General features: G+C 42.2%; 1 protein-coding gene across 1 annotated transcript in view; it reads left to right on the top strand.

Annotated features, from left to right (window-relative positions):
• Positions 1–21178, top strand: part of MYLK (myosin light chain kinase) — a 278784-nt gene that overhangs the window by 52909 nt on the left and 204697 nt on the right. The window contains exon 2 of the mRNA XM_019448606.2: positions 14871–15034. The gene's annotated coding sequence lies outside the window, so the exon portion shown is untranslated. The remainder of the gene's footprint in view (positions 1–14870; positions 15035–21178) is intronic.

Genomic DNA, 21178 nt, shown 5'->3' with positions numbered 1-21178 from the left:
ATGTCGCTGTCCAGTTTTCCCAACACCATTTGCTGAAGAGACGGTCTTTTTCCCATTGGATGCTCTTTCCTGCTTTAAGATTAGTTGGCCGTACAGTTTTGGGTCCATTTCTGTGTTTTCTGTTCTGCTCCATTGGTCTGTGTGCCTGTTTTTGTGCAGTACCATACTGTCAGGATGATTACAGCTTTGTAATACAGCTTGAAGTCCAGAATTGTGATGCCTCCAGCTTTGGTTTTCTCTTTCAACATTACTTCGGCTGTTTGGGGTCTTTTCTGGTTCCATACCAATTTTAGGATTGTTTGTTCTAGTGCTGTGAAGAATGCTAATATTATTTGATAGAGACTGCTCTGAATGTGTAGGTTGCTTTGGGTAGTATAGACATTTTAACAACATTTGTTCTTCCAATCCATGAGCATGGTATATCTTTCTATTTCTTTGTGTCCTCTTCAATTTCTTTCATAAACTTTCTATAGTTTCCAGCACACAGATCTTTTACCTCTTCGGTTAGGATTATTTCTAGGCATCTTATGGTTTTTGGTACAATTGTAAATGGGATCAATTCCTTGATTTCTCTGTTGCTTCATTATTGGTGTATAGAAATGCAACTGATTTCTGTGCATTGATTTTATATCCTGAGACTTTGCTGAATTCATGTATCAGTTCTAGTAGTTTTTGGGTGGAGTCTTTTGGGTTTTCCATGTAGACTATCATGTCATCTGCCAAGATTGAAGGTTTGACTTCTTCTTTGCCAATTTGGATGCCTTTATTTATTTTTGTTGTCTGATTGCTGAGGCTAGAATTTCCAATACTATGTCAGACAACTGTGGTGAGAATCCCTGGACATCCCTGTCATGTTCCTGACTTTAGGGGGAAAGCTCTCAGTTTTTCCCCATTTATGATGATATTAGCTGTGGGTCTTTTACATATGGCCTTTATGATGTTGAGGAATGTTTCTCCTGTCCCTACCTTCTTGAAGGTTTTTATCAAGAACATATGCTGTATTTTGCCAAATGCTTTTTCTGCATCTATTGAGAGATTCATTTGGTTCTTATCCTTTCTTTTATTAATATGGTGTATCATGTTGATTCACTAATATTGAACCAGCCCTGCAGCCCAGGAATAAATTCCACTTGATCATGGGAAATAATTATTTTAATGTACTTTTGAATTTGATTTGCTAGTATCTTTTTGAGAATTTGTGCATTTAGATACATCAGGGATATTAGCCTATAATTCTCCTTTTAAGTGGAGTCTTTGTCTAGTTTTGGAATCAAGGTAATTCTGGCTTCATAGAATGAGTTTGGAAGCTTTCCTTCCATTTCAGTTTTTGGGAACAATTTGAGAAGAATAGGTTTAACTCTTCTTTAAACGTCTGGTAGAATTCTCCTGGGAAGCCATCTGGCCCAGGATTCTTGTTTTTTGGGAGATTTTGGAGAACTGATTGAATTTATTTGCTGGTTATAGGTCTGTTCAAATCTCCTATTTTTTCCTGTTTCATTTTGGTAGTATGTGAGTTTTTTAGGAATCTTCCCATTTCTTCTAGATTGCCCAGTTTGTTGGCAAAAAATTTTTCATAGTGTTCTCTTATAATTGTTTGTGTTTCTGTGGTGTTGGTTGTGATCTCTCCTCTTCTCATTCATGATTTTATCTATTTGTGTCCTCTCTCTTTTCTTTTTGAGAAGTCTGGCTAGGGGTTATTCAATATTGTTTATTCTTTCAAAAAAACAGCTTTAAATTTCATTGATCTGTTCCACTGGGTTCTTTTGTCTCTGTATTGTTAATTTCTGCTTTTTTTGTTATTTCCCTTCCTTTACTGGCTTTAGGCTTTATTTGCTGCTCCTATTCTAGCTCCTTTAGGTGTAAGGTTAGGTGGTGTACTTGGGACCTTTCTTACTTCTTGAAATAGGTCTGAATTGCAATGTGTTTTCCTCTTAGGACAGCCTTTGCTGCATCCCAAAGGGTTTGGACTGTTGTCTTTTCAGTTGCATTTGCTTCCACGTATTTTTTTATTTCTTCTTTTATTTCCTGGTTAACTCATTCATTCTTTACTAGGATGTTCTTTAACCTCCATGTATTTGAGGGCTTTCCAATTTTTTTCTTGTGGTTGATTTAAAATTTCATAGCATTGTGATCTAAAAATATGCATGGTATGATCTCGATATTTTTGTCTGTTGAGAGCTGATTTGTGACCCACTATGTGATCTGTTCTGGAGAATGTTCCATGTGCACTCAAGAAGAATGTGTATTTTTCTGCCTTAGGATGAAATGTTCTGAATAACCTGTTAAGGCCATCTGGTCCAGTATGTCACTCAAAGCCATTGTTTCCTTGTTGATTTTTCTGCTTAGATGATCTATTTCCTGTAAATGGGTATTAAAGTCTCCTACTATTATGGTATTATTATCAATGAGTTTCTTTATGTTTGTGATTAATTGATTTATATATTTGAGTTCTTTCAAGTTGGGGGCATAAATATTTACAATTGTTAGACCTTTGATGGGTAGACCCCTTAATTGTGATATAATGCCCTTCTTCATCTCTTGCTGTAGTCTTTGTTTTAAAATCTAGTTTGTTTGATATAAGTATGGCTATTCCAGCTTTTTTTTGTTTTGACTTCCATTAGCATGATAGGTAGTTCTCCATCCCCTCACTTTCAATATGCAGATGTCTTTAGGTCTAAAATGAGTCTGTTGTAGGCAGCATATAGATGGATCTTGGTTGTTGTTGTTTTTTTTTTATCGATTCTGATACCCTGTGTTGTTTGATCTGAACATTTAGTCCATTTACATTCATGATAATAATTGAAAGATATAAATTTAATGTCATTGTGTTACCTGTAGAATTGGTGTTGCTGGTGATTTTCTCTGGTCCTTTGTAGTCTTTGTTGCTTTGGTCTTTTTTTTTCCCCCTTCACTTAGAATTCCCCCTTAAAATTTCTTGCAGGGCTGGTTTAGTGGTCACAAACTCCTTCAGTTTTTGTTTGTCTGGGAAATTTTTCATCTCTGCTTCTATTCTGAATGATAGCCTTGCTGCATAAAGGATTCTTGGCTGCATATTTTTCCTGTTCAGCATAGTGAAAATTTCCTGACACCCTCTTCTGGTCTGCCAAGTTTCAGTGGACAGGTCTGCTACAAACCTTACATATCTACCCTTATATACCTTTTGTCCCTAGCTGCTTTCAGAATTCTCTCTTTATTTTTATATTTTGCAAGTTTCACTATGATACATTGTGGTGTTGACCTGTTTTTGTTGATTTTAAAGGGACTTCTCTGTGCCTCTTGGACTTGAATGCCTGTTTTCTTCCCCAGATTAGGGAAGTTCTCAGCTATAATTTGTTCAAATAAACCTCCTGCCCCTTCGTCCCACTCTTCTTCTGGGACTCCTATAATATGGATATTGTTTCATATCATGAAATCACTTAGTTCTGTAAGCCTCTCTTCACGATTTAGTAATTTCCTTTCCCTTTTTTTTTTTTTAGATTCGTTATTTTCCACGATTTTATCTTATATTTCACCTATTCTGTCCTCTGCTTCTTCAGTCCTCATTATCACTGTATCCAGTTTGTTTTACATCTCAGTTATAGCATTTTTTATTTCATCCTGGCTAGTTCTTAGGTCTTTGATCTCTGCAGCAAGGGTTTCTCTATCCTTTATTCAAGCCCAGCTAATAGTCTTATGACTGTTGAAGGGTGTCTTCTATCCTTTATTCAAGCCCAGCTAATAGTCTTATGACTGTTGTTCTAAATTCTTGTTCAGGCATATTGCTTATATCTGTTTTGGGCAAGTCCCTGGCTGTGATGTCTTCTTGACCTTTCGTTTGGGGGAAATTCCTCCATCTTGTCATTTTGGCTACATTTCTGTCTTTTGCATGTTTTAAAAGCTTATTATGCTTCCTGCACCTGAGAGTACTGCTATATTAAAAAAGGGTCATACACTGTCCAGAGCTTGGCACTTCAGGAAGTGTTTTTGGTGTATGCTGTGTTCACTCTGCTATTACGTTTTGGCTGCTCTTTCCCATGGTCAGCCCTCTGCAGAGCTCCTCCTTGCTTGCAGTGGTGGAATGTTTGGACCTTTCACTAGGTGTGCTTTGATTTCTTTGTTGAAGTGACCCTGGAAAAAAAGGAGGGGGAGCCTGATCCCAAAGCAAGAGAAAAGGAAAGGGGACCAAAAAAAAAAAAAAATCAAACAGAGAATCAAAAACTATAAGGCAGATTCTAAAGAAAAAGAAAGGAAAAAGAAGAAGAAAAAAGAACTGTAGGTGTCATTTTGAAGCCCTGGATTTTCAGTGCACTTGGTGGATGGGGGATGGTGGCTGTGCTGATCTGGAGGAGAGGTCCACTGCTTTGGCTCAGAGTCAGTCTTGCCCCAAAAAATAAACAGTTGCCAGGCATGGGGGTGCTGGGGTTTGGTGTTAAGTGGCTCCTACCTTCACTGGAGGCCACTGTGTTGCTCTCTGAAGTCCCACCATGTTGGTGTTGGGGGGAAAATGGCACCACTCCAATCTTTGATCCCCAGACTGGAGATCTCACATCCCCTTGCTGTTCAGGCAGCCCTCACAGAATAGTGAGACCAGTCAACTTGCCCTGTCCCACAACTCTCCTGAGGTTTTCTCTGGCGTGTGGCTGGGATTCAAAACCCACAGTCTTAAAGGACCCAGCACCATGTGGATCCACTCCCCTCCTTTGGAGTAGAGCCTCTCCATGCTGTGTAAAGTTCTCTGTCCCTGCGTAATAGTCCCATGTCTGCACAGTGCATGGAATCTGTAGTGTGCCACCATTAAAGGCAGCAAAGGTTTTATATTCACTCTAGGTACGCCTCTGTCCCCTGATGATGAAAGGCCTTTGGCTGGCACCTGCAGGGTATTTCGTCCTTGGGAGGCAATAAGCCCTCTTCCAAAAGTACTCTGGGATGGGGAATGTTCTCTCCCAGTGTGCCCTGGAGATGTCTACACCACCCTATGCACTCCTGGCTAGCTGCCCCCTCCCTGCCCAGGAGTGCACGCCATAGCTCTGCTCCTAAGAAAGTCATGCACTTCCAAAACCTCAGAATTTGAGCTTCAAACACTATCTTCAAAAAAGAGCTGGGACACTCAGTACTCCTCACTACCCAGTCCATGGGCCAGAGAGGTTTTCTGCTTGTGCTAACTCAATGTTGTACTTTCTCAACCCCTCTCTCTTTCTCTTCCTTTTGTCTCTCCACGAAAAGGGTTCCCTCCTCTCTTTTTCTCTTCCCCAATTCATTTCTATGAACCTCGCACCTGCCAAGCTATCTCCCTCCAACTGTGGAGATCCTTCTGCCAATCTGCAGATTGATTTCCTGGGTGTTCCGAGTGATCTGACCTCAATACAGCTGTGTTTGAGGGACAAGGAAAGCCCAGGGTCCCCCTACTTCTCTGTCATCTTAACTCCTCCCCCTTTTAAATGGATTGTTGAATTCTGCTTGCTAGTATTTTGTTGAAGATTTTTGCTTCTGTGTTAATGAGAGGTAATTGGCCCTATAGTTCTCTTTATTTGTGGTGTCTTTATTTGGTTTTGGTATCAGGGTGATACTGACCTCACAGAATGAATTTGAAAGTTTTCCTTCTTCTTCTGTTTTTTGGAATAGTTTGAGAGAATAGGTATTAACTCTTTAAATTTTTTTTAATGTTTATTTATTTTTGAGAGAGAGAGAACCAGAGCATGAGTGGAGGAGGGAGGACAGAGAGGGAGACACAGAATCCGAAGCAGGCTCCAGGCTCCCAACTGTCAGAACAGAGCCGGACAGGATTCAAACCCACAAGCAGTGAGGTCATGACCTGAGCCAAAGTCAGATGCTCAGCCGACCGGGCCACCCAGGTGCCCAGGTAGTAACTCTTCTTTAAATGTTTTGTAGAATTCACCTGTGAAGCCATGTGGTTCTGGACTTCACAGTTTTTTTGGGAGTTTATTGATTACTGATTCAATTTCATTGCTGATAATTGGTCTGTTCAAATTATCTATTTCTTCCTGATTTAGTTTTGGTAGTTTATATGTTTCTAGGAATTTATGTATTTCCTCTAAGTTGTGCCATTTGTTGGCATATAGGGTTTTTTTTTTTTTTGGCAAATAGGTTTTTATAACATTCTGTTACAGTTGTTTGTATTTTTATGGCATTGGTTGTTTGAAATTACTTCTTGATCCATGGGCTACAGAATGCATGTTGTGTTAACAGCCACGAAAACAACATTAACCTGATTGCACATCTCCATCAGACCTTTTTTTCTGAGTAGTAGGTCTCAACAGCGGGCTTGAAATATTCAGTAAACCATGCACTAAACAGATGTTCTGTTATTCGTGCTTTGTTGTTGCATTTGTAGAGAACAGGGAGAGTAGATTTAGCACAATTTTTGAGAACCCTAGTATTTTCAGAATGGTGAATGAGCATTGGCTTTAACTTCAGATTATCAGCTGCATTAGCCCCTAACAAGAGAGCCTAACCTTTGAGACTTTGAAGCCAGGCATTAATTTCTCTCTAGCTATGCCAGTCCTAGATGGCATCTTCTTCCTATAGGAGGTTGTTTAACATATATTGAAAATCTCTTGTTTAGTGTAGCTGCCTTCATGAACTATCTTAGCTAGGTCTTCAGGATAACTTGTTGCAGCTTCCATGTCAGTATTTGCTGCTTCACCTTGCACTTTTTTGTTATGGAGATGGCTTCTTTCCCTAAACTTCATGAACCTACCTCTGCTAGCTTCCAACTTTTCCTCTGCAGCTTTCTCACCTCTCTTAGCCTTCATAGAGTTGAAGAGAGTTAGAGCTTTGCTCTGGATTAGGCTTTGGCTTAAGGGAATGTTATGGCTGGTTTGATCTTCCATCCAGACCACTCAAACTTTATTATCAGCAATAGGCTGTTTTGCTTTCTTATCATTCTTGTGTTTACTGGAGTAGCACATTTAATTTCCTTCAAGAACTTTTCCTTTGCATTCATGATTTGGCTAACTGCTTGGTACAAGAGGCCTAGCTTTTGGCCTGTCTCAGCTTTCAACATGCCTTCCTCATTAGGCTTAATCATTTCTAGCTTTGATTTAAAGTGAGAGACATATGACTCTTCCTTTTCACTTAGACACTTAGAGGCCAGAGGAGGGTTATTAACTGGCCTCATTTCAATATTACTGTGTCTCAGGGAATAGAGAGGCCTGAAGAGAGGGGAAAGAAACAGGAGAATGGCTGGTCAATGGAGTGGTCAGAATAGCCACAACATTTATCAGTTAAGTTTGCCATCTTGTATGGATGTGGTTTGTGGCACCCCTTATACAATTACAACATCAAAACTTATACAGTAGTAACATCAAAGATAACCATAGCAAATAATAATAAAAGTTTGAAATATTGTGAGAATTACCAAATATGACACAGAGATGCAAGTAAGCAAATTCTGTTGGAAAAATGGTGTCCTCAGACTTGCTCAATGCAGGGTTGCTACAAACCTTCAACTGTGAAAAATACAGTATCTGTTAAGTGCAATAAAACAAAGCACAATAAAATTAGCAGCCACGTGTATGCTTGCAATGCATGTTTTATAATTATTGGGTATAAAATTCTACATATGTCTTTTTAGATCAAGCTTTGTTGTTCATGGTAACAAACTTGAGAGCTTTTATGCAAATAATTGTGGGATTGAATTGAATTGTGTAGAATTCTAATTCTGAGCTGTTGTATTTACATTACATTTACTGGACTCTTCCTAAAACCAATGCTGGGGATATCTTCTATGTTTTTATCTCATTCCTCTTATCATTTTGAAATGGTTCTCTTGTCTAATTACATTAAAGTCTATTTTGTCTGGCATTAATTTTGCTATTTCAGCTCTCTTATGGTTAGTTTTTGCCTGGCATATTTTCTCATTATTTCCATTCATTTCTTTCAACTTCTTTATATTCATCTTGTAAAAAGCCTATAATAGTTATGTGAGTGGGTGAGTGTATGTACCTTTTAACTGGTGAATTTGGTCCAGTTACATTTATTGTTATTTCTGGTACAATTCAAGTTGAAATGAAATAAGTGCACAGGAATGGAGAAATTGTTGATGGGTATGATGGGATACAATCTAACTCCACAGTGTAGTAGAAGATACCTAATAAATGTCAGCTTTCTTTTGCAGGTCCTTTCTCCAATCTCTGCCTAATGGGTATTTGGAGAATTTATGTTGATTTTTTTCTTGGTACTCTTTGAATGAAAATGCTGTGTCTTCTTCATGATATTCTTAGCCCCCCTAAACTCCAGCATCTTGACCATCTACGTGATACATAAAAGAACTGGGCTGATTGCAGGGGGTAAAGAGGGAGTGGGTGGAAAGGAAATTGTGGTAGGTGTTGATGACTCACTGAAAACATTTAAGTGGAAAGGAAGTCTAGAAATAGGTTGGTAGCTAGAAGGAGAGCAGTAGGTCTAATTGTGGGTCTTTTTCAAGAAAGGATGTCTGGAGGCAGAAAGAAAGGAACTGACAGAATGTGAATGGTTGAAGATATTAAGGGATCAAGGACTAATCTATCACTTAGTCTCTTTAGAACAAGTAGCAGGGGGAGAGAAATGTATAACAAGAAATGTTTTTACAGGGTGTACTATAAAAATATATATCTCTACTAAATTACTAGTGTAAAATGCATAAAGATAAGCAATATGATTTTTAAAATGTAGAGTCTCATACTCCTTTACCTGACTCTTAACAAACATTAATTAAAAAACGAACAAACATTTAGTTAAGACAACTAAATTTTTTTTCCCCTACTCTGTCTCAGCACTAAAAAGAACTTTCAATGTCATTGAATCCATTTTCCCACCTAAAGTAGAAGACTTTACAGCATTCCTGACAGCTCTCTGGGAAATTTGGAACACTTGTGGTTTTAAGAAATCCCACCACCTCAAATGGGAAGCATCTGCCTTTGTGCAGAGGTGTGATGATAACGAAGCTCTTTCTTTATTCAGTAGCGATCTGCCTAAATGTAACCATCTCTCTCTTGACCAACTATATGATGAATGTAATTCCATTACATGTTGAAGACTCTACCGTGTATCTGTCCCCTCATACTCATCTTGTAACAACACCTGAGACCTTTCTCATGAGAGGACTTCTGGATCACTCAAGAGGCTTCTACCTTTTTTAGCAGGTTATCTCAGTTTTTTGCATTCTGATTACAGCAGTTGATCAGAACCATTAGTGGAAACTGAATTCTGTCAGGTGCTTCCCACCCCCTCTCCCCATCTAATGAAGTGATTATGTAGTTTTCCTTCTTCAGTCAATTGATAAAATAAATTTATTTATTTTCAAATGTTGAACCAGCTGTACATTTCCATGGTAAACCCCACATTATAAGGATGTGTTCTCTCATACTACTGAATTTATTAGCATTTTGTTGAGGATTTTTGGCCTGTAGTTTTCTTTTCTTTTTTTTTTAACGTTTATTTATTTTTGAGACAGAGAGAGACAGAGCATGAACGGGGGAGGGGCAGAGAGAGAGGGAGACACAGAATTGGAAGCAGGCTCCAGGCTCTGAGCTGTCAGCCCAGAGCCCGACGCGGGGCTCGAACTCACGGACTGAGATCGTGACCTGAGCTGAAGTCGGATGCTTAACCAAGTGAGCCACCCAGGTGCCCCTGTAGTTTTCTCTTCTTGTAATATCTTTGTCTAATTTTCGTATCAAGTAATGTTGGCCTCATAAAATTTAATTCAGGTTATCTATTTCTTTTTAATTTTTTAAAATTTATTTATCCTTGAGAGAGAGAGAGAGAGGGAGAGCAAGATTGCACACGTGAGCAGGGAAAGGGCAGAGAGAGAGGAAGAGAGAGAATCCCAAGCAGGCTCCACACTGTCAGCATGGAACCCGATGCAGGACTCAAACCCACAAACCGTGAGATCATGACCTGAGCTGAAATCAAGAGTTGGACACTTAACCGATTGAGACACCCAAGAACCGCACTATTTCTTTTTGGTTGATTTTTAGTTATTTGTGCCTTTCAAGGAATTTGTCTATTTAATCTAAGTTGTTGAATTTATGGGCATAGAATCATTCATAATGTTTATTTTCTTTTTAATGTCTGTAGGCTCTGTAGTAATATCCCCTCCTTCATTCCTGACAATTTTTCTTTCTTTTTTTTCCCCGGAAAACCTGGCTACAGGCTCAAATTTTATTGATATTTTCAAAAACTTTTTTTCTCAGGTTTTTCAAAAACTTTATTACTTGTTTTCTTTTTAATTTCAATGATTTGTGCTTTTATATTTATTATTTCCTTCCTTCTGATCAGTTTGGATTTAAATTCCTCTTCTTTTCCTAGTTTTCTAAAGTGGAAGTTTGGATCATTGGTTTGAGGTTTTTCTCTTTTTCTAATATAAGTTTAATGCTATAAATTTCCTTGTACACTTAATCTGCTTTAGCTGCATCCCCCAAATTTTGGGACATTGTGTTTTCATATCATTCTATGTAAAATATTATCCAGTATCCCAGGACTTCGTCTTTTATCTATGGGTTATTTAGAAGTGTGTTGTTTAGTCTCCAGAAATTTACAGAATTTTCCAGGTATCTTTATGTTATTAACTTCTAGTTTGATTTTATTATGATTATAGAACATCTGTACATGATTTTACTTTTTAAAGATTGATTCAGGTTTGTTTGGTGGCCCAGAATATAGTCTATCTTGGCGAATGTTTTATGTGCACTTGAAAATAATATATATCTTGCCTTGTTGGGTGTAGTGTCAATTCAGTTAAGTTAGTTGATAGTGGTGTTCAGACCTTCTATAACCTTACTTATTTCTGTATACTTGTTTTATCAATTACTGATGGAGTACAAGATATCTTACTGATGGTGCTGAAGGAAAGAGAACAAAAAGTAATTATAAAGGAAATGTTATAACTCAAACTGGTAGAAGGATAGAGATTATATATATTATTTACTCTGTGTTCAATATTTGATTATAAGTGTTGAAAACTGACTCTGTTAAGTGTTCTCATCTTGTTCCTGTCTTTATCCTTTCATGTATTTTGTTAATTCCTATAGATAAAATGTGATTTATGGTTATTAGTCTTACAGATAAAAATGTTCCAAGTCCTCTCATTGCTTTGAGCTCTCTCCTGGGTTCCAACCTCCCCTCCACTGTGTATTCTAGGATGCCTAACCCCCCTCCCCCCCCCCCCCCCCAGTTGCTGGTATTTTCTGGTAGTGTTGCCATTGGACTTTAGTGACCTAGGAGTTTACAGGTCACATCCTTCTCACATAAAACAGAATATAAGTAGGACTTGTGGAGAGTTCTCCAAGCTGAGAATTTCAGGACAGTTTTCCTAGAGGCGGTTCACTAAGAAATCCACAAGAATCACATGATGGCCTTCGTCTTTGCAGGGAAGACACATGTGTCCCTGAGAGTGTTATATGTTTCCAGGCACTCAGAAGTCTTCTCAGTGGTTCTTAAAGTTTCTAATATGGAATAATCCCCAAAACATATTAAATGAAAAAAATCAAAGTATAGAATAATGTGTATAATATGCTATCATCTGTATTTAAGACAAAATGGGGATAAAAATAGATATGTATTTTTATAACATAGCCCAAGAAGATATTGATGACATGCCTGACTCTGAGGAAGGGAAGCTGGAGCTTGGTACCTAGGAGAAAGGGCAAGTAGAGGACCTTTCTCTCTATACCCTTTTGTGTCTTCTGAGTTTTGAACCATATAATTGCATTGGCTATTCAAAGAGGAAAACAAGTTAAAAAAAAATCCTTCTAGGATGGTTTATGAAACTTGATACTTAGATTGGCCCTGATAATTTACTCTTTTCCCTCATTTCTCCTTGCTTAAGTCTTCCTTCTTCATGCCCTCCATGTCTGATCATTTGCCTGCAAGAGACATGTTGCAACATGCTCCTCCTTCTCAGAGTGTACTAGAAACTACACAGGGATGAGGTAGTGTTACTTCTTGTGACTGATTGCCATTTTTAATCCCAAACTTTCTAGACCAGAGGTTCTCAAACTTGAGCCTGCATCAGATTCATCTCGAGTGCTTGTTAAAACATTGGTTCCTGGGCCAGAGTTTCTGATTCACCAAGTCTGAGGTGTTTCTAACAAGTTCCCAGGTGATGCTAATTGGAGACCCCTCTTTGAGAACCAGTGCTCTGGACTAAAATTGTTTCTTCTGTGATGTGTTGTCCAGTTTTGGTGCCCCAGCTGTGTCCTAAGAAATAAAAAAACAGGAGAGGTTTGTCCCTTTCCAAAGGCATATGTGTAGCTCACCACTGTCCATCTGTCTGTCTAGCCAACAGTGCCTGTCAGGCTCTATCCCCTTCATAAGCTGATATGCATGTCACCACTAGCAGGACTGACCCTATCAGAAGCCTGCATCCCCCTTCATCTGGGCTCGCCAGGGAGGACATTCGTACAGTCATTGCTGTCATCTCCCCATGAAGACTTAACTGATATTCTTGGAATCAAGAGTCATGCTAATTTCTGATTCACCTTCCAGTGCTTCTCAACAGAGGCACTATTAGCATTTTTGATGAGACAGTTCTTCATAATGAGAATTCTGTTTAATGTGGGATATTTAGCATCCTTGGCTCCCTTCCCTGTCCTTGGTTATCATGGTGATCTGTAATCCCACCACACATCCCAGTGCACCCCTCCTCCAGCCTTCCCCTCCCCACTGTCCCTGGAGAACAGGATGAGAGCAGCACAGCTTTCTTCTGAAAAACACTGTCTTGTATTAAGCCATCAGTGAACCCCCTTATCAAACCACATTGCCTTAGCTCCCTGCAAAAATCCTGAGTCGTGTTTTAATATTTTCCTGGTTTTCATTAAATGTTGATATTAAAAAGTGACTGAATGGTGAATCCTTCTTTTGGAAAACTGTATGGGTGGAATTGTCTACCCATGATGTGCAGTCCCCTCTCTATAGAGAAATGCACTGGAGGGTCCCTGTTTCCTGCTGAAGTGGCTTTGCACCCTCACCTGCCAAGGAGAAAAATGTGACCCATTCTATTTCCCTTTTTTTTTTTTTTTTTAACCATGAGTGTCAGGGAACTCTTTTGCACCTGTAATGCTTAATAGGGATGCAAAATTAGTGTAGAAAACCATTTTGCCTATATTATCAGCTTTTATACATTTTTAATTTTTAAACATTCCATAGATTAATTTTGCATTTTCTTGTGGGTGACTTCAGAAGCAGACCTTGGTGCAGGTTGAGTTGTGAAGGATTATAGCCAAGGATTATAGTTGCCTAACTAGCTGGGCAGAAGAATCCTGTGGTGGAACATCCTGGCCTCACGTGGACACCAGCTAGGCCGTGGGCTTGAGACACAGGAGGAGCAGCAGGCAAGGGGGCTCTTCTTGCTGGCAGCACGTGAAGGTGTCGCTGGTGAGACTGAAATGCCAGGTGTGCTCAAGCTGGAAGTGAAGTAAGGGTCAAGGAACAGAGAGCCGCAGGTATCCCTGAGCCCTCACCAAGGTGGGAGAATCATTGAGGTGAGTAGTGGCAGAGGGACCAAACTTGCCAGGTCAAGAGAAATTCTGCCAGGACTGACTGGGTTAGCCCATGAGAGCTGCAGAAACCATCACTTACAGGAACACCATCCTGATTTGGCTCCCACTTGATCCTGTGGCCAAACAGGATACAGATGGGGTACAGACGGGGCTGGGTACAGATGGGGCTGGCACTCTGGGGTCAGCCTTCTGCCGAAGCTCCGTGTCCGGTGGAAAAGAGCATCTATCTGGGGGACCGTAGCAGGGCAGAGATTCCACCTCATCCCGCCCCTCCTCTGAGGGTCCAGTTCCTTCCAGTTCCTCTTCAAAGTATGCCTCAAAGTGTCAGGGGACCACCACGCCAAACTGGGGTGTCCACCCTCTAGATCTCCTGTGTGAGTTGGGTGTATAAGGCCTTTCCGTCCAGAAGTCTCTCGGTTGAAATTCCATCATGAGAGCTTGATTCCCTTCGGGTTTACAAACTCTTCATTACAGATTAATACACCTTCTGGGAAGGCAGCAAATAATTTGCACATTTGAAAGAATGGATTTATTACTTTAAGTATTTGAGATGTGCTGCTGGAGGGAAACAAGCTTTTTTTTTTTTTTTTTTTTTGAAGTTTATTTTTGAGAGAGAGATAGAGAGCACAAGCAGGGGGAGGGCCAGAGAGAAGGAGAGACAGAACCCCAAGCAGGCTCCGCACCATCAGTGCAGAGCCTGATGTAGGGCTTGAACTCATGGACTGTGAGATCATGACGTGAGCTGAGATTAAGAGTCAGATGCTCAACTGACTGCACCACCCAGGCATCCCAAAACAGAAACTTCTAAAGGGAGGAGATGGGGTGAGGTTTAGGAACCCTTGCAGGCTAAGGGTGGGCCCCGTGGGCTGCTTTGGTGTGGGTTCTGGGGGAGCAGAGGTGTGGGCTGAGCTCTGGACAGTGAGGGGGAGTCACTGGTTTCTGAGAACAGTCCTCTCCCAGGTGTGAGTATTGTCTCCCTGTCCTGTGAGCTCCTCCTTACCCTGGCCTTGTCACCGAAGCCAGGCCCCTGATCGCCCACGTACCAGATCTTTCCAGAGGGCCCAACAGCCACTACCTGCTCTGTGGCCTTCCTCCCTCACCCCTGCCAGGGCCTCTCCCCTGACCCTGTGACTTCACCCCAGCTCTGCCCTCCTCAGTTCTCCTGAATTCTGTCCTCTGTGGAGGAAGGAAGCACCCAGTTCTGGTTCTCCTTGTAACTATTCGTCCTGAACTTTCAACCCATAACCCCCCACACTTGGGAATAAAAGCACCTATTGTCCTTGGGACATTTCCACACAGCCTCTCTGAGTGATGTGCTCCTCCTCCCAGCTGCTCCTACTCCCTTGTGCATGTGTGTCCCTGACTTAGCTTGCCTTTCCTCCTTCCCACCAGGCACCAGCCAGGAGGCTTCCAGTGGGCTGCCCCTGCTGCCATCCGAAATACTTCAGGAGCTTCTTGGCTAAGGGCCCCACGAGCCCACAGGGAGGCAGATCTCCAGGACGTCTTGCCCTGTGCTCCCAGCCCAGTTGCCACAACAAACAGCAGAGGAGACGTTGGTGAGTGGGCAGGGTTCAGACTGTGCCGTTGACCATTCCTCCCCAGCCTACCCTGAGGAGATGACAGAGAGGGGATCTGGGCAGCCAGGGCAGAATAGTGCCCACAAGGTGAGATGACACCTGGTCAGGTGCCCAGACAGCTGGGGGTGAAGCCAGCATGCCTTACTGAGCATTATCTGTTGACCCTGGCTTAGCTGGTCAGAATTCTAGAACTGGTGGAGTTGGTGGGAACTGTCATTGAAGCCAGCCAGGAAACAAGATTCGGTATCTGCTGGGTGCCCTGGTTTCTGCTAGAAACTGTTATGCTGCCAAACTGGTGCTCCGTCCTTCCAAATTGTCCACAGACTTCTTCCTCCTGCTACTCCAGGAAGGTGCTCTGGTTAACTGCATTTGGTTTCGATTTTCCCTTTGACTCTCTGGTTCCTTAGCAAGAAGCCATCATTGGGGGTGGAGCACAGCTCAAATTCTGTGTTAATTGTGGAACCCATCTGTTCCAGGTCCTGACCAAGAGCTCCCACTGGCCCTGCTTCACAGACGTGATCATTGTCACTCTGATCAGTGGGAAATCCCGTTGAGAGTAGGTGTAGAGTGAGTCTGCTCAACAAAAATGGTGCCTTTGTGGGCAGCTATACAATGGTCAGTATTATCAATAATATTTCAAAAGTCTGGGTGATCTTTTGGGATATCATATGTGAAAGTTAGGGGTCGGAGTCCATTGCTTTCGTAGCTTTAACTGGTGAGGAAGATGGGTTTCCTTCTGCTACCCTCTTCCCTCTTCTTGGGGTCTTGTGATTACAGTACTTGAGGGGTCCTCAGCCAGTGTCAGCCTGGGAAGTGGTCTGTTGACTCTCACTGTGAAGGAGGCTGATGGGGTCCTAACCAATTCGGTGAAGCAAAGCAAGTGAGAAGGAGGAGGGGGAAAGAGCAATCCGTGAAAAGAAGCATAGCCTGTGATTTTATAACACTGATTATTTCCCCCAAGGTTCTAAGGCTGCTTTGAAGTGTGGTTCCATCACTGAAGTGGGAGAATAGCTTCTTTCTTAAAAATTATTTTTACTTTATTTTTAAAAGATTTTTATTTTTTAAATGTTTATTTACTTATTTTTGAGAGAGAGAGACACACACACACAGCGAGAGCAAGCAGGGGATGGGCAGACAGAGAATCCCAAGCAGACTCCGTGCTGTCACTGCAGAGCCCAATGTGGGGCTTGAACTCACAAATGGTGAGATCATGTCCTGAGCCAAAATCAAGAGTTGAACACTTAACCAACCGAGCCACCCAGGTGCTCCGACTTCAGCTCAGGTCACGATCTCATGGTTTGTGGGTTCCTGCCCCACGTCAGGCTCTGTGCTGACAACTCAAAGCCTGGAGCCTACTTCAGATTCTGTGTCTCCCCCTCTCTCTCTGCCCATCCCCCGTCATGCTCTCTCTCTCTCTCTCTCTCTCTCTCTAAAAAATAAACATTAAAAAGAGAGAGAGAGAGAGAGAGAGAATACTCTTAGGCTGCTTTAGCAGACAAAACTAAATACATGGGTTCTGTCCTTTTGTTAAAAAAAAAGATCTTGTAATTTTAAAGCAATTTTTAAAAAGTGATTATGAGGTTGGACTCTAAAGTGGCTGATGAAGGGAGAAAGCAGTGTCTTACTACTGCCTGAAGGAAAGTACAGAATGTATGGCTGAGATGGGGGGCATTATTTTAGGATTCAGGGAAGGCTGGATCAAAGTGAGCACTGTGTATGCATGAGCATTGCTCCCTTGAGAGGCGAGCCCTAAGGCACTCTGACATTGTGAAGCAGCAGAAGCAGAAGATCAAAGGATGGAAAAATTAATGCAAGTCCTTTATTTTGAAGGCAGGTTTGCCTTGGCTAAAATCAGGATGAAGGTAGAGGCTCGGGTGCTGGGGAGAGGGCTGTGTAAGAAGCCCTTTCTGTGGAGTTACCCATTTTATGCTCAAGGCAGGGAAATTTGCAAAAGAAAAAGAGGACAAATTTTCATTGGAAAAGCTAGAGCAGATGGGACTGTGGAAATCATCCAGTACTCCTTTCCCGGCACTGATGAGGAAAGGGGGCCCCTGAAGGAGAGCTGCAGCGACACACCTGGTTGGTGCAGAGTCAGGCTGGAACTTGGTGCTCTTCTCTGGAGTCCCTTCAAGTCTGAGCTGATGGGCTGCTCACAGATGATTCGGGCACCTTTAGCAAGATGCAAATGTTTCTTGACAGACTTCTCAGAAGGGCAAGTAACCTTTAGTTTCCTCTATACATTTTTTTCAGAGATGCGTGTGGAAAATCTCTTTTCTGAATTCCACACTCTTAATGAAGACATTCGTTCTGCTTTTGATAAAATAAACTTTGAACAATGAACTATGGTGCTATATTACATCAAAATGTATTTACCTAGGCTTCATTGTAATTCTTCTTTTATACTGAAAGCACATGTAATTTAGAGAGCTTTATGTTGCTTGATATATAACTTGTAATTAAATGTAGGGTTTGATCATATTTCTTTAAAAGTTGGGCATTAGGGTCTTGATTAATATTGTAACATCCCTTATACTATGGTTTCTATGAGAAAGTCAGCCTTCTTCCTAAGAAAAGAACGTAATCTATGTCAGTCTGGTTAACAATGATTTGATTAATGTATCAGACATACATTCATTCATTCATTCATTCATTCATCATATAGTCCTTGAGTGATGAAGCAGGCAAAGTGCTTGCTCTCGGGTAGTTTTCCTTCTAGTGAGAGAGGAAGACATTAATGTCTGTCGTTGATTTTAAAGTGCAGTGAAGAAAAGTAGTGCAGGGTAAGGGGATGGGAGGATTGGGACAGGGTTATTTTTCATAGGATCATCGAGTGGTCAGGGAGGGTCTCTTTGCTGAGGTGAGATGTCAGCAGAAGACAGAGTGAAGTGAGCGAGTGAGTCCTGAGATCTGGAGGAAGAACTCTATTCAAGGCAGAGAGACTGGCCACTGCTAAGGCCTTGAGGCAAGAGTGAACTTGATGTGGCCAGAGGAGCAGCAGGCAGGCCAGCCAGCTATAGAGTGGAGGGTGAGGCCCAGTGTGATAGCAGGTGAGCTTGGAGCAATAGGCAGGGCCAGGTGAGGTAGGGCCTTACAGGCCGTGGTAGAAGTTTGGATTTTAATCTGTAGGTAACGGGTGGTCATTGGAGCATGCTGAGTAGGGGAGTGACATGTCCAACTGCTGAATGGAGAACTGACTGGGGAAGCAGTGTGGAAACAGGGAAGCAGTTAGACCGCTGCAAGGGTCTAGGGTCATGATGCTGGTGGCTTGGATGGCTGGTGGCATGGGGTTGGTGACATGTGATCAGAATGGAGGCAGAACCAGAACAAAGGTAGGCAGGTGGATGATGGAGCCTTTGGTCTGGGTGGGAAGTGCTGCAGGAGGAGCACATTTGACAGGAGAAAGTTGGGAGTTCTTGTTACATCTTGTTAGATAAACCAGTGGGGATGTGGAGTAGGCAATTGGATGTAAAATTTTGGAGATTGGCAGAGAGGTTAGAATGGGAGATGGGTTTGGCAATCTCTGGCCTCTCACCACATATAAAGCCATGGGACTGGAGTTGATCCCCCGGGGGGTGAGCAGGCCATCACTTAGAGACCAGGAAGAGAGGGGAGGGTAGGAGGAAAGAGAGGAGAGTGCAACACCCCATCCAGAGAGAAGAGTGTCTCTCCAGATGGACGAGGTGACTGTGCCAGTGCAGTCGAAAGCATTAAATATATTACCAGCCTGAGAATAGTGTCCTCTAGATGATTGCCTGGGTTTTTATGTGCTTGTGGGCCTTGTCTCCCCCATTAGACTGGGAACTCACCAAAGTCAGGGATTATTTCACTGTTCTCCTGCTTGCACTTGGAGCCACTTAAAGCTATGGCTAAACCACCTACTGAGTGGACACTTACTTGTAGAAGCTGCTTAGAGAGTCATCCATCAACGGGACTGTGGGAACAGTGTTGATGAGGAAGGGGCAGAACGAGTCCTGCTCTTGGCAAAGAGGCCAGTGATATCCCAATTCTGAGTAGAAGGAGTTGGGTGGCAAAGAAGACAGATGGGAAGAGCAGGAAGGAAGCAGGACTGTCAGATACCTGATTTGGGGAGTGATCAGCCCCTTAAATGTAGTCATATAGCTCCCTCATGAGGAAGGGGGCCCTGAAAAGTCAGGAACTCTTTGAATGGCTGTTGATTGATGCAGCAGTTGGATTCTTTACCTCTGTCTCTGCAAAATAGGTGCATCTATCTATCTATCTATCTATCTATCTATCTATCTATCTATCTATCTTTTTGTGGCTTAAGAAGGATGGAGGAGCCCGTAATGACTTCCCTTGGAGGTACCTGATTCAGAACCAGCAGTTCGGGTCCTGACAAAGAGCAGAGTCCCAATGGGACCTGAGTCTGGACAGGAGTTCTGTGGTGGTGCTCGGGGGCTGTCATGGCCTCTTCTGTTGACTGAGTTCCATAGATCTGTATCTGTGGGGAGTAACTGGGCCTGAAAGTCTGGCCATCTCTGACTGGGGGTAGTGTCTGGGGTAGACCAGCCTCAAAGATCCCTAAGGGCTGGGCACACTAGGAGTTAATGTGTATAAGGAGAGAGATGAGTTTCCCGGCCATCAGGAGTCTGGGATAATAACTGGATTCTGTCCTGTTTCTTGTTTCTTACATAGACATAATGAAACCAGAGGACTCATAGGATCATAGGAAAGCATAGGAATAGTTTCCGCTGGGACACCGTGAGAGCTTTGAAGAGATGGGAGGCCATCTTGATGAGACAGGACCAGAAGTTGAGAGTCCTCAACAGCATAAAGGAGACCCTGCTTGTGGAATGAGGGCAGATCCTTGGCCCTCCAGAGTTTAAGCTGGTAATAAGCCTGCAAGCCAAGGGTCCATCCCCTGGAGTTACCCTGGGAACCTAATAACTAAATTTTTCCAGGCGATCCTGATCATGGGGCTTGATAAAGCCCAAGCCTGCTGCTAAAACTACGTTAAGATAAAAGCTCTTTTTATTAATTTGATACCCATTAAAACCATCACAGATTAATTAATTTTCAAAAGAAAGAAAACTATGCCACAATTCTGCAAGTAACTTATGTCCAGATGTTGACATCTTGGGACAGCCTGTCATGCTTAAAAATATTGTAAGAAATCTTTAGACAGTAAAACCTAAAAATAAAACCCCCCAAATTAAAAAGAAGAATAAGGGAAAAGCATTGTAGTTCAAGAGATTTATTGGTTTATTTATTTTTGAAAAGAATATAAAGTTAACAACTTAATACCAGATTCCAAGACCTAGGTATCCCCACTTTTGTAGTGGGGAGGGAAGGTAATTATAAAATGCAAGAAAGCACCCAAGGGAGAAAACTATAAAAGTCACTGGAGGCTTAGCTGACTAGCCAGTGGTTTCTACAAGCTAGAGTTAGTGAAGCGCATGAACCCTTGATGTGAACAAGTGGTGCAGGGGGCACGGGGAAGAGATCGTGTTTGATTAATTCATGGTGCCTGAGGAAGATTTGGAACCACTGACAACTTCCATATCTACCAGCCTCCCATTAAGCCACCTGGGGTGAATTGAAATTGTAGTGGATGAGTTGAAATTGTATTCATAACATTATCCCTGACTGTGTTCTTTTCTCAGTGTCTGGGGTGAGTCTGGAGCACATTCATAGCAGTATTTCCGCCTTGTTGCCCCATTCATACAGCTGCCTGCTCAGATCTCAGCTTGCTCTGGGTTGCAGCTAGAGCGGTTCTGGGCCAGATTTCCAGGACGACATCCGCGGTGTTCTTACCTCTTCTTCTGAACTAGCCAGCTCGCGTCCCGCTGACCTCCAGCCGTGCCATATCCCTCGGGTCAGGCATCCCCCACCTTTTGTGGGGTGATATGGTTGTTATGGAGAGGCCCACCTAGTGCTCTCAGTGGAGGGTGAGGAGAGAGTGACAAGCATCCTGGGATGGTGGCAGGACTTGCGGTTTCCTTGCCCACAAATGGAATGCAGGTAGAAGCTTGTCCAAAAGTTTATACAACACAAGCCCAGGGTCTGATACTGCAGGCGAGCATCTGGATTTAGGAGGGCCTGCTTGGTCAGGTGGGAGAAGTGAGTGACATGGGAGGAGAAACCGTGGTCTGTGCATTCCAGACA

Source organism: Panthera pardus, unplaced genomic scaffold (genome assembly GCF_024362965.1).
Source record: "Panthera pardus isolate Hobbes unplaced genomic scaffold, ASM2436296v1 HiC_scaffold_16, whole genome shotgun sequence".
Lineage (NCBI taxonomy): Eukaryota > Metazoa > Chordata > Mammalia > Carnivora > Felidae > Panthera > Panthera pardus.
The sequence above is the reverse complement of the archived record's forward strand: the minus strand, read 5'-3'. Positions and strand labels throughout refer to the sequence as shown.